General features: G+C 36.5%; 1 protein-coding gene across 4 annotated transcripts in view; it reads right to left on the bottom strand.

The window, feature by feature from the left end:
* The window catches only part of PCSK5 (proprotein convertase subtilisin/kexin type 5), a 466,549-nt gene that overhangs the window by 244,899 nt on the left and 205,293 nt on the right, over positions 1–16,357 (bottom strand). The gene's annotated exons all lie outside the window — the stretch shown is intronic.

Below are 16,357 nucleotides of genomic sequence, written 5' to 3'. Positions count from 1 at the left end.
CCTGGACACTAAGCACTAAGTAAGGACAGCATCACACTTTTTTCTGAAGCCAGAGTTTCTTATTGAGAAAAAATAATATTTTTTAAAAAATGCAAAGGAAGAAAGGAAAAAGAAAAGAAGGTAAAAGAAACACAAGAGGAGAGTATAAAGAAAAAGAAGCGGCAAGAAAGAAAAAGAAGAATGTAGGGAAGAAAACGCTAATATGGTGGAGCTTATGGAAAACAGCATAGAAAAGGAATCTTCTGCAGTCAAGCTTAGAGTCAGTGGGAAAGACTATACTCCTAGTATAAAGTGGGGTCAGCAAAAACAAAGTTTGCATTGGAAGGAGTAAATTCACAGGGATGTGGATATGGTGGAAGATGCAGTTGATGTGGAAAGAGGTGAAAAGGAAAGACAAGATGATGGATTTGGAAGACAGGAAACAGAAATCCAGTTCCAGAAGGCTGCACAAGCTTTGTCTTCCTCTAAGGTTGTTACTCACCAGATGCTCCAGTGGGGGCTTTAAGCACATTCCATCACCTAACTACACAAAACAACCCCATGAGATAGACAACGTTATTATTCCCCTTTTACCAATGTTAAGGCTTAGAAATTAAGGCTTATAAAGGTTAAGTATCTTTCCCAAAGTCACGTAAGTATAACTAGCAAGAAGCAGAATAGGAATTTGAAGACAGGCCTCTCATACCCCAGAGCCCACGCTCTGAAGCTTTGTGGTCACCCTCACCAGTGATCAAAGTCGTAGTAGACTACAAATGTCCAAGGCAAGTTAAAAAGACTCAGTATGTTTCAGAAAGTGTCAATAGAAAGAATTTCATCCCTTAGACTAATTGTAATATATATGTTTTCTTCATTATAAATATAAATGAAAAAATAACAGAGATTTAAACAAACAAAAAAAAACTAAACAAAACAGAGTTTCTGGCTTACGATATTGCAAAACTAATTTTAGAAACAATGAAAGACACAGTTAAAGCTACTGAGAGGAAGAAATGAACCCCAGAACTTTATTCTAAGCTTATTGTACTTCATGAGTGAATGGAGAAGACATATATTTGTAGGATTGAGAAAATAACACTAACCTGCCTGTCTACAAACACAGATTCTGAAAACCAAAATAAAATAAGTAAATAATTTAAAGATTTATTTTAGCTTATGAATAAGTAAGTCAAAATTAAAAACCAGAGAATGTATAGTTACTATTAGAAAAGACTTAATGATGACTCTAAAATAAATAGAACAGAGAGTTAAGTCTTAATACGTGTAACTGTTTTAAAAGAAGTCTTTTGAAAATAAAATAAAAATGGGTGGCGCCTATGGCTCAGTGAGTAGGGCGCCAGCCCCATATGCTGAGGGTGGCGGGTTCGGACCCAGCCCCAGCCAAACTGCAACAGAAAAATAGCCGAGCATTGTGGCGGGCACCTGTAGTCCCAGCTACTCGGGAGGCTGAGGCAGGAGAATCGCGTAAGCCCAAGAGTTAGAGGTTGCTGTGAGCTGTGTGAGGCCATGGCACTCTACCTGAGGGCGGTACAGTGAGACTGTCTCTACAAAAATAAAAATAAAATAAAATAAAATAAAAATAATGGTAAGAAATAAATTATCTAGAGCACTCTGTTGCATGAGTCCAGATTATGGTATTAAAGATGGGGAAATAAGCAGATGAAAGAAACACAGTAAAAGTAAGCCAAGTTTACATAGCAAGAAGTCAAAGGCGGTATCTACCCTGTTACAAGATATGCTTAGTTTAAAATATTAGCTTTCTTTACAACCACCTAAAATATAAGAAAACTAAAGATTAAAGAATAGCAATAGATTTTTCGAAAACACACACAAATATATGAATGGCAAAACATACCACAAATCAGGATGCAAACAATGTCACATTTTAGATAAAAATCATTTAAATGAACAAAGAAGTTGAATTTACTTAAAAGACAAGGTGCTACCTAAAATAAATCTAACAGCATGACAAAATGGGTGAATCAAAGACTTTAGGAAAAAAGAAGTAATAATAGTGTTTGGATAATTTAACACATTTATTTCAGGAGAAAGAATATAGAGAATTTGTTTACATAATAGAGATAATTAAATAATATCAAAATATGTCCTACAAAGAGTCCTATTTTGAAGACTTTATAGATCAACTAAGAGTTTTTAAAGAAAAGTTGAAAATATATAAGGCCAAAAGGAAATCTCAACAATTGCCCTAAGGATAAACAATACCTCACAAACCACCAGTGTTGTCAATTATCTAATATTATTTATTACCTGACCACAATACTGCAGGGAAATAAAGGTTCAATAATAAATCTCAATAGCGACAAAGTATTAAACTCTAAAATGTACTTTTCTCTCGGGATCTGGAATTTGTTTGTTCTTTTTAAATAATTAAAAAAAATACTTTTCTCAATTATCATTCTATCAAAGCGGAAGCCAAAACATCATTAGAAAATAATGACAATCAACAAAAAAGTGTGCTCAGAAGTAAACACACATTTAAAACGATTTTTATTAATGTAAAAGGTGAGATAAATGAATCTAGATCAACCGATAAGGTGCATAAAAGCACAAAGAGCAATCCTAATGAAAACAGGAAAGAAATTAACAAAATTAAAACAGGATAATGAAAAAAAAAATTACTGATTAGGAAATCCAAGAAGTAGCTCTTTAGAAAACATTACTTAAAAAACACTTAATCAAGAAAAGAAAAAGAAAACATTAATGAAATAAATTCTAAATATTAAGGCAGTCATACAAACCAATATAAAAGGTATTTGTAGTATTAGAAAATGCTTTATATAATAATTGGCTAATAACTTTGAAAACTTTATTAAGTGGACACGTTTCTGGAGAAGATCACTGAAAAAATTAAAATTGAAATAACTTATCAAAGCCTTTACCTTTAAGAAAGGCTTTGAGGCTAGATGGTTTCTTTTAAACTTAAAAGACCACCAATACCTCAGGTCTCCAAAAAAAAAAAAAAAAACAAAAAACAGACAAAATGCAAAATTCCACAGTGGGTTTTGTGTATTTGACATCACTTGCTACCCCAAACTTGCAGAGACAAAGGCCAGTTCCAACGTCAAACCAACCTGGGTTAAAAGCCCAACTCTCTATTTACTAACTGTGGTACCTTACAGGTGACGATGAAATAAAATAAACTACAAAGTACATTTTCAAATAGGGGTCTCCAACCAGGAACTGGTTTCATGGAAGACAATTTTTCCAGAGTCCAGAGTCAGGGGTTGGGGGTGGTTTTGATATAAGTCTGCAAGCAATTGATTTATTATGGTCTTGGTGCAGTCAAACCTCTCTGCTAGTGATAATCTGTATTTGCAGCCACTCAACATTACCACTCAGCTCCACTTCAGATCATCAGGCATTAGCTTCTCCTAAGGAGTGCACAATCTAGATCCCTCACAGGTGCAGTTTACAGTAGGGTTCCCAGTCCTATGAGAATCTAATGCTGCTGATGATCAGATAGCTAGTGGAGCTCAGGCAGTGTATGTGAGCCATGGGAAACAGCTGTAAATACAAAAGAAGTTTCACTTGCTCACTCCCACTCAGCAGACTGCTCACCTCCTACAGTCCAGTTCCTAATAGCCCACAGACTGAGAGTTGATGATTGTAGCTTTAAAAAAAGCCATTTACCTGTTATAAGTGCACAATTAATGTCAGCTAGCTGCTTCAAGACATAAAACATTAAAAAAAAAAAAAACATTAAAAAACAGAGAAAATCAGGACCTAGACATGAAAGCTTACTTTCATTCTTGATACTTAACATTGTTTGGCTAGTCAGCCAGTGTGATAGAAATGAGTGGGTGACTACAAAAGTTTGAGACAGACTGTGTTATGGTCCATTAGTTCACTCCTAGGAATCACAGTCGACAACATCCTTTCTAATTCACCAGTGCAAGAGTCAACTTGTTCAGCTTATTGCTGTGGCGGGGAGGGCTTCTTTTGTTCCCATCCATGCAGATTCTAGGTTTCTGGAGTTTTGTGATCTCACAACTTTCATAATGAGCTATTTATAATAATACTGCAATTTTATCAGCGTCTATATTTTCAGTTTTTTCCAGGTATCTAAGTTCATTAATCCTAACAACAGTCCTGTGATTCTGTGTTATTCACCTAAATTTCAGATGAAGAAAATGAAACTCAACAAGGTTGAGAAATACAATTTTCACTTGCTCTGCCCCTAAATGATAGGGGCAGAATTGTAATTCAAGTCAGCTTGATTCTCAAACCTGAACTAGAGACAGGAAAAACACACAGAGCAATATCTTTGTTATAGATAAGCAACATCCAGTTAAAGTAATAGGAAATCAAACAAATATTCGCTATTCAAAAACTAAGTCTAAACCAAAAAGTATGCAACAAAAGGCAAGCCCAAAGCTTTATTATGCCAATATAAAGAAGATCTGAATAATTTAGAGACAAACTTTCTTGAATGGCCAAACCAACTGTTGTAAAGAAGCCAAGATTTATACAATTGTTATAAACTGTTACTGGAAAAAACAAAACAAACAACAAAAAAAAAACTGTTACTGGGATTGCTTTTAGAACATAAAAGACTGGTTCTAAATTTTATCTAGAAAAAAGAACAGGTAAAAATGTTTATGAAAATGTTAAAATGAGAAATTATTCTGTAATGGCTAAAGACTTGACAGAGTAATAGAACAGAAAACACTAAAAGAGATCTTTATAAATGCAACAACTTCAAAGAATGCAAAACAAGTTGTTTTGGGAGGAGACAGATTACTTAACAGATGACATCAGGCAAATGGCATCCCTATAAAAATTCAATTAAGATCTTCGCATTTGACAACAAAATGAATTCTAGTTGGTCAAACATTGACAATGAAAAATAAAACAAGAAAACTCTAGATGACAATGTAAGTTGTTAATTAACAGATTATTATTATTATTTTTTTTTTTTGCAGTTTTTTTTTGGCCAGGGCTGGGCTAGAACCCGACACCTCCGGCATATGAGGTCAGTGATATGACAGGACTTTCTAACCTGAGAGATCTTAATCTGGGGTCCATGAATAACAATGAAGTATAAACCAATTCTTGGCCTGCTACATGTGAATCTGAGATTATTTTAGGGTAAAGCACACACAGTGTTCATCAAGTCAGCACACATAAGATTCTCCAGGAGGTACCAAAAGGTCAGGTCTGACTACTAAACTGAAGAATTCACAAAAGACCCACATGTTTGACCAAATAATAATTCAAAAATAAATATAAAATATAAAGTATCTATTTTAAAACAACATGAAGAAAAGTTGAAAGCACATGAAAACGTGATAAAATATTTTCAATGACTATGGCCAACAGTAATGCATTGAGTATATATAGGTAAGAAAAATAATTAGCAACATGAAAGAGTATTAGGTAATTTCTAGAGGATTCTATACCACCTTTTTGAGTGACTTTGACTTTCTTTTGAAATTCAATTTGAATGTTATAATAGTTAATACAGTTCAGACATTTCTCAACACCCAATTTCCAACAACTGAATGGAGAAAGCACCCACAGAAACCTGAAATCTTTCCTCTACTACTGCTTGATTGCAGGTTAGAAAAAAACATTACTTGGTTTAAAAGATTGATAAAAAAACTAATGGGGGGAACAAACTGAACGACAAGATCTGAAGGGAAAGCAACATGCAGATTAAAGACAAAGCATACAATAAATATTTTTTTACAAAAATAAGCTGTATGTATTAACATTTAAAATGAGCATCACAGTATTAGGAGTTAGTACATTTTTCAAGCTTAAACATCTGCTTAAAGTGGACTGCGTAGGGACACTTTTGAGTTGCGTGTATCTGCATGATTTATATATATATATTTATATTTTTACAAAAAGTTTGTATTATTTTGATGATAATCTAATTTTTAAAAAGTGATTCTATCGCTAATAAATAATATTGGTGGTCAGAGCTGCTCTTCCTAGAATCTGTCAGAATTAAATAAGTTTATCTGCTTCTAAGATGTTAGCAGCAAAAAAAATCAGTGGAATATTTGCAAGTACTATTCTGATGAAAGAGGTTTTGGACAGTTTGGATTTCAAAGACTGGCATACAGGTTTTCAGGATGGGAATCAATGTGAAATTGGTCACTTTTAATTTTGCTAAATAAAGGATATCCTCATTTTATACAAGCAAAAGAAATTTTACGTGGTACACCAAAATAGTCTATCATTTCAAACAAGTCACTTTAGAAAAACTAAAAAAGTACCCTTATTTAAAAAATAGTCTACATTACATTATTATCGTTACTCCCCTTTGCCTGGTGATACTTGAGCACTGTCACTAAATAGCATTTCTACAGACCAGATGGTCTCTGGGCAACCTTCCAATGTTATGCTTCTGCAGACAATCTGACAACCATTATTTTACATTCCAGGTATGGGATCCCAAGTAATTGAGAGTTTTAGCACAATGAAGATACAAAAATTGAATATATCTGCTATGAAAAAGGAGGCTGTTAGATGTCAGCTCCGAGGGCACCTAAATTCAGAGCAGCGTCTAAGAATTCAACATGAATAGCCTGATCACTCCCACCTCACACTCTCTCCGAGAAGTACTCCACAACATTCTTTCAAGCCCTTTGTAAAGATTTTCAACAGGAAAATAGGAGAACATGTCTCCCTATCTTAAACTTTATTCAAATGCTCTTCTTTTGTCCCAGCATTCCCTGGTAGTATACTGAATTGATCAGATAAACCAAAGTGCCCATTGAAGACAGAAAAGATTCTGACTGTATTCTTACTGCCTAGAAGAACAATTTTCATCTTTGAAGAAATGCCAGTTTTCAACCTGTTTTCAATCATAGACGGCCATGTTTCTAAAGTTGTGGTAGAAATATTGAAAAAAAAATTATTGGCCAGGCATGGTGGCTCATGCCTATAATCCAGGTACTTTGGAAGGCTGAGCCAGGAGGATTGGTTGAGGTCAGGAGTTCAATATCAGCCTGAGCAAAAGCGAGACTCCATCTCTACAAAAAATAGAAAAATAGGGCGGCGCCTGTGGCTCAGTTGGTAGGGCGCCTGCCCCATATGCCGAGGGTGACGGGTTCGGACCCGGCCCCGGCCAAACAGCAACCAAAAAAAAAATGGCCGGGCGTTGTGGCGGGCGCCTGTAGTCCCAGCTACTCAGGAGGCTGAGGCAAAAAGAATCGCTTAAGCCCAGGAGTTGGAGGTTGCTGTGAGCTATGTGAGGCCACGGCACTCTACCGAGGGCCATAAAGTGAGACCCTGTCTCTACAAAAAAAAAAAAGAAAAGAAAAATAGTCAGGCAACATGGTGGGTGGCTGTAGTCTCAACTGATGCAGAAGGACTGCTTGAGCCCAGGAGTTTGAGCTTGAGGTGAGCTATGATGACACCACTGCACTCTAGCTGGGGCTACAGACCGAGACTGTGTCCCCAAGTAAGTAAATAAATTAATTAATTAAATTAAGTAAAGGATTAGTCAGGCTTTCCTCCTTATCATTTGGCCTCCTATTCTAAGGCTTGGTCATGATGGCAAGCACTAGTGGATAAAAAAGGTGAAATGTAGTTAATGTTGCCAGAAAGCAGTAAAAACAAAACCAAGTGTAAGCTGGATCCCTTTTATGATGCCAGTGGCAACAGAAATGCTCTCAATCATTGATGGCCTTGCCTTAACCTTTCCTTATTTGCCATTATTTATCCTCCCCCCGCCCCTTTACCCCATCATCCCCCTCTATCACAATACAGTGCTTCTATTTTTTTTTCCTTCATGTCAGGCATAATTGTCTTTAATCTGTGCCTCACTTAACTGCAATGTAGGCTCCACTGGAGCCAAGTACAAGGCCTCACATATATTTGTGTTCAACCTATTCACCATTCTGGGCAGCTCTGCAAGGACCATGCACGTCCTGGTCACGGATGTATTCTAGCTCTTAGTACAGTGCCAGGCACAACTCAACACATATTTCTTGAATGAATCAGTCAACATTTAGAGTTAAAACTAAACTTATTGGCACTATACCTCACTAACTACAGACATCAATCCACACTTTTGAATACCTATAGAGAGACCCACCTTCCTTCCTTCCTTCCTTTCCTCCCTCCCTCCCTCCCTCCCTTCAACATATATTTGATGGCCTACAATGTCCCAAACACTGTTCTTGGTGCTGGTGCTACTGTAGTGTACTGACTATCAAGACATTTTACAGTCTAGAAGGGCTTCTCATTGTGATCTATGGACCACTTACAATCAAATCACCTGAATTATTTTGAGGACTTAAAAATCTGCATTTTAAAATAAGATCCTATAATTGAGTCACGTGCACACTAAAGCTGAAAAAGAATCTTTAAAGTATAGCTCAAATCCCTTTTGTTCTGTGAAGCTTTCCTAAATCATCTCTGTTCCAACTTTAAGCTCTTTTCTCCAAACTCATGGCCTTTATAGTTCATAGCACCCACCTGTAACTAACCAGGTCTTTTTATAGCTCTTAAAAGAGAAAGACGATGTATGGATTTTGGTGTCAACTTCTGGACCTATCACTTACTACCTGTGTGAATTTCTAAGCCTCAGCTTCCACATCTGAAGAATGGTGATGATGCCTACCTAAAAGCATTGTCTGAGGATTAAATGAGATTGTCAATGTAAGTGCTCAGCTTGGTATCTAACATACAGCCAGCATTCAAGGAAGGCTGATTGCTATTTCCTTCCCATGATTTTATCTTTTAATTTTATCATTTAGCACTATGCAACATCTCTACACTTAGTAGGGGCCAATGGCAAGAAGAATCTTTTGTTTCATATACAGGATGTCACAGGCTGGTGTTCTATGATCTTTTTTGATTGAGGATGATGCTACCAGGCTTTGCAGACTACTTTGGGTATATGCACGAACATAAACTTTTACTTCGCCTTAGTCACACATATGGTGGTTGGTTACTCAGTAAGATGCAGGATCATCATGAATAGAGAAATGCAAACTTAATCCAAGACGGTAAGAAATAATGCAATCTTATAAACAGACGGTATCTTTCTTACGTGTTGCACGTTCTATTCCAGATATCCCAGCTTATTTCAATGTGAATGTGTTGTTTGGAGCTTTCAAAACCCCAAATGCCATAAATGACTTCATGTCAGGATGAATAAATCTTGTATGTTAGTGAAATGACATGCTTTTCAACCTGTGGTTTATAGTTCCCTTATTTCCTTTTTTCTCATACTGATGGCAAAATGCATTATGATTAAAATTTTTTAGAAAGAGAAAATAAAGAATGGTGGAATCAGGCAAAAACCAAAACTAGATTCTCATGTCATAAGGAAAAATTATGCTTTTCTGAGCAAATGACACAAAAAATCCTACCTTATATATAACAAAAATGTCCCGCAAGCAAAAAATTACAGATGAAGACAATGTAGGACCGGCAAGATCGATTAAAAACTCAGACCAAGAAACCTTGACAAATCAACAGACAAATTTTAACTGAGTTTCAATATAGAGTTTAGGAATATAATCTGGGAATCTTTGCATATGAAGATGGCAGTATCTGATGAAGCCATCACGGAGTCATTAGGCAATGATTCTTTTAACCTGCTTTGACTAAGTGACTTAGTAGCAGGCTATGATGTAAAATTAAAGGATCCCGAAAAAAATGTCAACTTATTTTCTTAGCAAGAAAAATTATATTTGATAGTGTTTTGGGTGTTACCATAGGTACTATCAAGAACAAAAATTTCCTGGCAATGAGTAAAATCCACAAACAAACCCTCCAGAGACTAAATTTAAATACCAAATTGCACATATTTCTTGTAAACTCACTAATACATTAGATTTTCCAAGCAATCTTATCAGGTAACTGCACAAAGGTTAATTTGCTATTAATAGCCTATTTAAATTAAAGGACACAGAAGCAGCCGAGTAATTTAAAATGTAAATAAATCCATTTTCTTTCACTTTTGAAAAATGTAAACCGTCTCAGTCATTTACGGCAATCGTGATCTCACCCATAGGCTTTTTCCAAGGATTGACTAATTAACTGATGGGAAGGCTGGGGTACCAAAGTGCAGTCTGGAAATGCAGCAGAAATTTGCTATAGGTCTTGCTGCAAGACCTGTAGGCCCAGGGATCTTCTTTTTCCATTAGGTTTTTATATTCCTTCTAAATCCCAGAATCCCACGGGAAGAATAAAGGGTATCTATTTCTACAGATGGTATCATAATCCACTCAAGTTTAGCAAAAATCTAGCCCTCGGCCTTGAATTTTTTCCTTTTTCCCAAGGTACATATTTAATTCATTGTCTATTGGGTGTACATGTAAAATAGACATCTGATCTACTACCCCACTATCACCTTGACTACCCCAATCTCTCCTGTTACTGCACTACCTGCCACAAAGGTTTACCTGCTTTGCTCCCACACAAACTAGATTATTTATAACCTGAGACACTTCTAATGTTTGACACTTGAAAATGCTATCTGAGCAGCTATAGAAGGAAAAAGTCTGGCGATTCCAACAGGATTGACGACTATTCTTCTTAAGACAACAATCTTCATTGTTATAGTAATAACAATGTTTTTCATGAATAATACATTTTTTAAAATATGGCTAAACAAAAAGAGGCAGGTAATAATTCCCTGCAAACTTCTCTGTCCTTTCAGGCTCTCATCAGTTCATCTATCCCACGCGTTTCTTATCTTCCCCATCCAGGGAAGAAGATGGAACACGCTAGCTACATCTCAAGAATACTTGGTCAATCAGGCTGTCGACAGGGCTTTTCTAGTCAGAATGGACACCTCTGGAAGCTGTACTGTTTGAAGCCATTAGTTAAGGTACAAAGTTAAGTCCAGAAAAAAATTGGCTTCTATTTAATTTGAACTTGAGAAGTGCTAGAGGACAGAGTGTATTGTCTGTGTGTACGTAGACATAACAAAGCTATTTTCATGCACAGTCCTGGCAGAAGGCCCGTGGTAACTGCTGTGTGGGTCTGGTTACAATTATTTCACTATAGGGAATAGTCCGGGACAGTACATCCCTTCTCTGTCCGCTCAGCCTCAAGTCTGAATGTGTGCTGTTTTTACCTCACAAACCTTTTTCTGCCCTCCTTCATGATTTCCTTTAAGTTCTCCTTACTTTCTTTATGCTGTATACCCAAACCATTCATGCCAAAAATCTTGGTGAAATTCTAAGCCCGAACTACAACATTATAATATGCAAGAAACTCTAATAATTAGTATGTAAAAGGAGGGGTGTGTGGGATTCCCGCTTCCTTACCCTGGTAATTGTATGGACCCTGGGCACTTGTGCCTGTAGGGCTCACTGTGCATCTGCTTTCTAACTTCTAATCGAAATAAATGATACTCCCTTCAGAGGAAAGTGTTAGTATGTACTCTGCAATTTTACCTCAGTAACCAAATACATTCGTGTTCCCTACCCACTGCAACATCTAGAGATGAATATGGCCCTTGGGAATATATTTAATGGAACATTTTAAACTGAAATGTGTTCTTAATTAAAAACAAAAAAACAAAGACAATAAGACTAGTTTACCGGACATCAGTACTAAGATGATAACCCCAATATATAGAAATGTTTATGTCTAAAAAATCTTTCTTATGTGGCTTCCCTTGATCAGACTCAGTTCTGGAAATCTGAAGCCCCCCTCCCCAGTGAGTTCCTTTAACTCAGTGGTAGCTTGTCCAACACTCCAGACTTCTTTCTCAACCATCCCACATATTTAAATCTCACTGTAACTGTATTGCAAATATTTCCGTCCTGTCCCTACATTTTTCCGGCATTAAAAACACACTCAGGTGAGATAGATTATAATGAAAGGGGAAGCAAAGACTTAAGAGTGGTTGATTAATCAGAAATGCATACAATTTACATAGATGGACTTTTTAGATGTAAAAGAAATGCAGATGGTCAGTTTAATTTCCTGAGAAATGAATTTTTCAGGATGGTTTTGTGAAATCAACAGCATATGGTGTGGATCATTTCTTGGCTCCATTCTTCTTAAACTTTTCACATTTCTACCTTTCCACATCTCACAGATCCCTCCCACCAAAGATAAAAGGTAGAGGGACTTCCCTTGAAAGCCAAGAGAGGGAATAACATCATGTCTTTATGTTAGCCAGGTGAAGTCCAGTTCTAGAGAATAAGTCAATAGGATGAGAGATGGTTTGAGGCAGGGTGGGGAGTAGAAGGCACTAACCAATAACAACTAAAGGACCTGAAAGGTAAAAATAATTAATGTATAAAATCAATCCACTCTGTTAATTTCCTTAGGACTCAGTACAAAAAGTAAGGTTGAACTAGATGACTTAATTTAATATTTGTTAAAAATTGACCTTGTTAAATACATTATGGTTAGGTGTTATAGAGTATATGTGTCCAAAGTTCTGTGGAACCATCATTCTCATTTGAATCACCAAAGCTTGCCATTTCTACTTTCAGGCAAGTCCTGAACACTCCACACTCTTTCCCCTGATGCTAGTCCATTGTCTTTCTTATATAATTTGTGTATGTCTGTTAGTTATCACTTCCTTCCCTAGTGAGATTGTAATCCCTCCGAAAGCAAGTGATATATTTTATAAATATTTGAATTATGCCCTAACTCAGTGCCTAAATTGCACTCTAATTTTTTTTGTAGTGTTCAATGTATCTTGAGGTACATATAAATGAAAATTATATAATACAATCCTTATTCTCGAGGAATTTAAGCCTTTTTTGGAAAATATTTTATATATATGTCTGTAGTAAAATAATGATTGTCTAAATCATCTAGCTCTGTATTACATATATTCTATGTTCTATATGGATCTCTATGGTATATTGTACAAACCAGTAGTAATGGAATAGTTGTAAAAGGAGCTGACAGGTAATACGGAGAAAGCCGATGAGCCCACCTAAAACGTGTGAATATGTGTCTATGTATGTATATTACAGTGCACTAGAGATAGTTCATATTTAATATACACCAGATAGAGTTCTACTATAGAGGAACAATTGCCATTTCAAATTGTTTATTTTCTAAATTTGAATATAGATACATTGGATTTTCTCCAAGTAAGGCACTCCATTAGACTCTGAGATATGAAATCTGAGAAAAAGGGTTTCGGGTCACTTAAACCAAGGATTTGTGGGAGATTCATTACATCAATAATTTTAGACGTTCCATCCTGACTCAGTTACTTTTATTTACCACTTACTATAGAGTAACATTTCTTGATTGTTAAACAAATATTCTTCAGTCTTCCAATAAAAGACCCTTTCCACTCCAAGGCTAAAAGGTTTCTTTGGTGAAATTAAATTTTGAATTTCTCAAATTAATGTTGATATTTTAATATATGAAATGCCCCCACTAAAATAGCTTCTCTTGGCTAATAATTACAGACTCAGGTCAGGAAAACTTTCAGTAAAACAGTTTATTATTCTGAGCCCTCTGTACTTTTATGAAAGTTAGTTATTTCAACTTTATTTTATAAATCATTCTAAATGAAACATCATTTGATAGCAAACTTTTCTTTTTGTTCTTCTTTCCCACTGATCTAGAGTACTAACAGTACACACTAGCATTTTGATACAAACTGACATCTTACTTTTGTAAGAACATCTTACTTTTGTATGTTACTAACCTAAATTAGTACAGTCATGTTTTATTGTTTTCTTCATTTAAGAAACCTGCCTCCTAGCACACTGATTTTATTTGAACTTTTTGAGTTATGCTATATATAAGACATCATTTTAAGCAGCAGTGACTCAAATGATAATTAATTACCTAATATTCACTGATTACATGTTCTCTATTGGTTTAGCTAAAAACCCAGCAAGTTACTTCCCAAATTCTAAAAAAAAAAAAAAATCAAAATATTAAAAGCTTCTGAACCAATAAATATGTGCTGAGGGTACTCCAACATAGAAAGAGTTTTTCCTCCCTTTCCTTTAAGATAACAGTATTTTTTCTTATTCCAACAGTGTTCATGATTTTTAGATTCATCTCTGAGAACAGGAAGTAAATCAATGAATTTACTAGATAGGTAAGGTTAGTTCCACAGAACCGCAACCTGGTAAGAATGGTAATGAGACTGTCCTCGGCAGCTATAGAGCTTAACGCAATCCCATCCAAAGGGGCTTAAACCCCAGTAAAGAAGGCAGATTTTCAGAGGAACTGAGAATTTGCCCAGTCTTGGGAGCACAACATTTTATTCAATGTCCGGGGGTATCAGAGTGAGGTTTGTTGCAACACGTGTTCTTACGATCCTATAGGAAAAGGAAGGCCTGGGAGTCCTATTAGTAGTCACAGCAAACTTCTTTCACGATCAAACTTTTGTTAAGTTTGGATAAGATATCTGGACTCTTGAAGCTTATATATTTCTAGGTTTCATACTTGCTTTCTTTTCCCTTTGTTTCCTGAGAAGATTTTCAAATAGCAGGGAGGCCAGTGGTAGAAGAAGCTTCCACTGTAGGAGCCACAGTCCTACTATTTCTGGCGAGTGCCTGGGGGACATAGGAAGCAGGCTGGGAAGCTTAGGATGTGGGTGATTTCTCTGATGCTCCTCTGACTGAGTAAATACTGTACTGTAGTGATATTCAGAGAAACAATGCATTTCTCCTTACAGTGCAGGGATAGCTGGGTAGCAGTTACATGGAGACTGGAAGATCCTGCCGGCAGCTTTTCACCTGAAGGCTCTGCCCTCCAGTTACTCAGTGAACCCTGGCGAGGGCAGGCTGTGCATGTCTGCAGAGCCCCGAGTCATAATTCTGCCCACCATGGCTTTCTCTCCTCAGCTCTTACAAGGAAGTATCTTATAGATCTGGCTATTTAAGTCATGATAGTAATGGCTAAGTCTGAAAATACCAAGGTTCATATACTATTGGGAAGAAATAACATAAGAGGAGACGGCACAGGAAATGGGTGAGGCACAGCTGCAAGGGTCCAGCTTAGCTTTAGAGCACCTGCTCCTTGGTCACTGTTACATTCGCTCTTCTCTACAATTTCTTAATTTTAGAGATGTGTCGCCTGTGTTAGAGGCCCACTGCTTGCAGAGGCTAGTTTCACATCAATCCCTGACCCACTCTAGTACTCAGACCTCTTTCCCATAATTTTCAGCTTCACTTACAGGCAAAGACTGGCCTATAGAATAAACTAGTGGAGTGACAAGGAAAGGTTTATTCTTCCTCATTTTATCAGCTAGTTTACCATCCATTTTGGCCCCATGATTGAACTGAGCTGCTAACATCTTAAATTAGAGTAGATTCTCCAGGTAGCCTGGATTTTTGAGAACTTCTTTCCACCCATCACAGCTTCCGCAAAAAGAATTCTTTAAAAAACGTTCAACATGCAAAAGAAAACAAAACAGTTGCAATCTTTCAAATGTTCCCCAGGACCCAAGTGACCTTATCTACAGAGTGAGCTGTTTGAGAAATAAAGTAAGGATTTCACGTTTCAGGTTATTTAAATGATTTATAGAATTGCTGTTGAAGATAATAGTGTTACAGTAAGATATCAAAGGACTGAGTATTCTCTAAATCTGTGCAGCAACAGTCACAGCATCAGATAGCCAAGTTTCAGTATGAAGTCACAGCCTTTTTGTTGGGGTGAGGAATTTCTGATTTTTTTTCCTTCAATATTTTGTAGACAGAAAAATATTCCAGAGAAACACACTAGAATTTCAGAATAAAAAGAATGTATTTTTCAAAAATTCTATATTTAGTGTCCACTAAATTAAAAACACACTTGAGACTTCTGCCAAAGCACTCCTAGTGAAAAGTTGTTAAGTGAGAAGTTAATAGAACAAGTGCCAATTCCTTGCTAAACCTCACATGTTCACACCTTAAAAGATATACTATGTTGAAATGACTTCAAATTTAACCTTATCAAAAGAAAGAAATTCCAATGTCCAAGGGGGCTTCGATATCTCTCAATGTCAAGGCTTAGACAAGAGGACATCCAAAGATACGCTACCATGAGTTATCACTGTTTCAATACAAGGCTTTATATGACTTAGCAATTTAACCAAATCCACATTATATCAAGACCCAACTGCCCTAACCCATGTTCTCTGCTTTGCAGAGGGGCAGTTATCAATGCCCAGAAGCCACCTGTGTCCTGAGAATGACTTAACACCTTTCTCACTATAATACCTGAGTCTCTGTTGTCCCTGCTCCTGTCACCTGTGACTATGGCTCTACTGCAGAGGGCAACTAGATGAAGGAGACTTTCCCTCCCTCCCTAGGGTAGGGTGCAAGGTTATTTTTGGAAAAACACTTATGTTATTATTTCAGTTCTTGTTTCTTAGGATCCTCCTTCAGGGAGAGCCTCATAGAATAGGCCCTTGGTCTCATTTCTAAAATCCTTGGACCAGATGTGC

The sequence above is a fragment of the Nycticebus coucang genome, chromosome 2 (genome assembly GCF_027406575.1).
Source record: "Nycticebus coucang isolate mNycCou1 chromosome 2, mNycCou1.pri, whole genome shotgun sequence".
Taxonomy (NCBI): Eukaryota; Metazoa; Chordata; class Mammalia; order Primates; family Lorisidae; genus Nycticebus; species Nycticebus coucang.
This window is presented reverse-complemented; position numbering and strand designations above follow the sequence as displayed.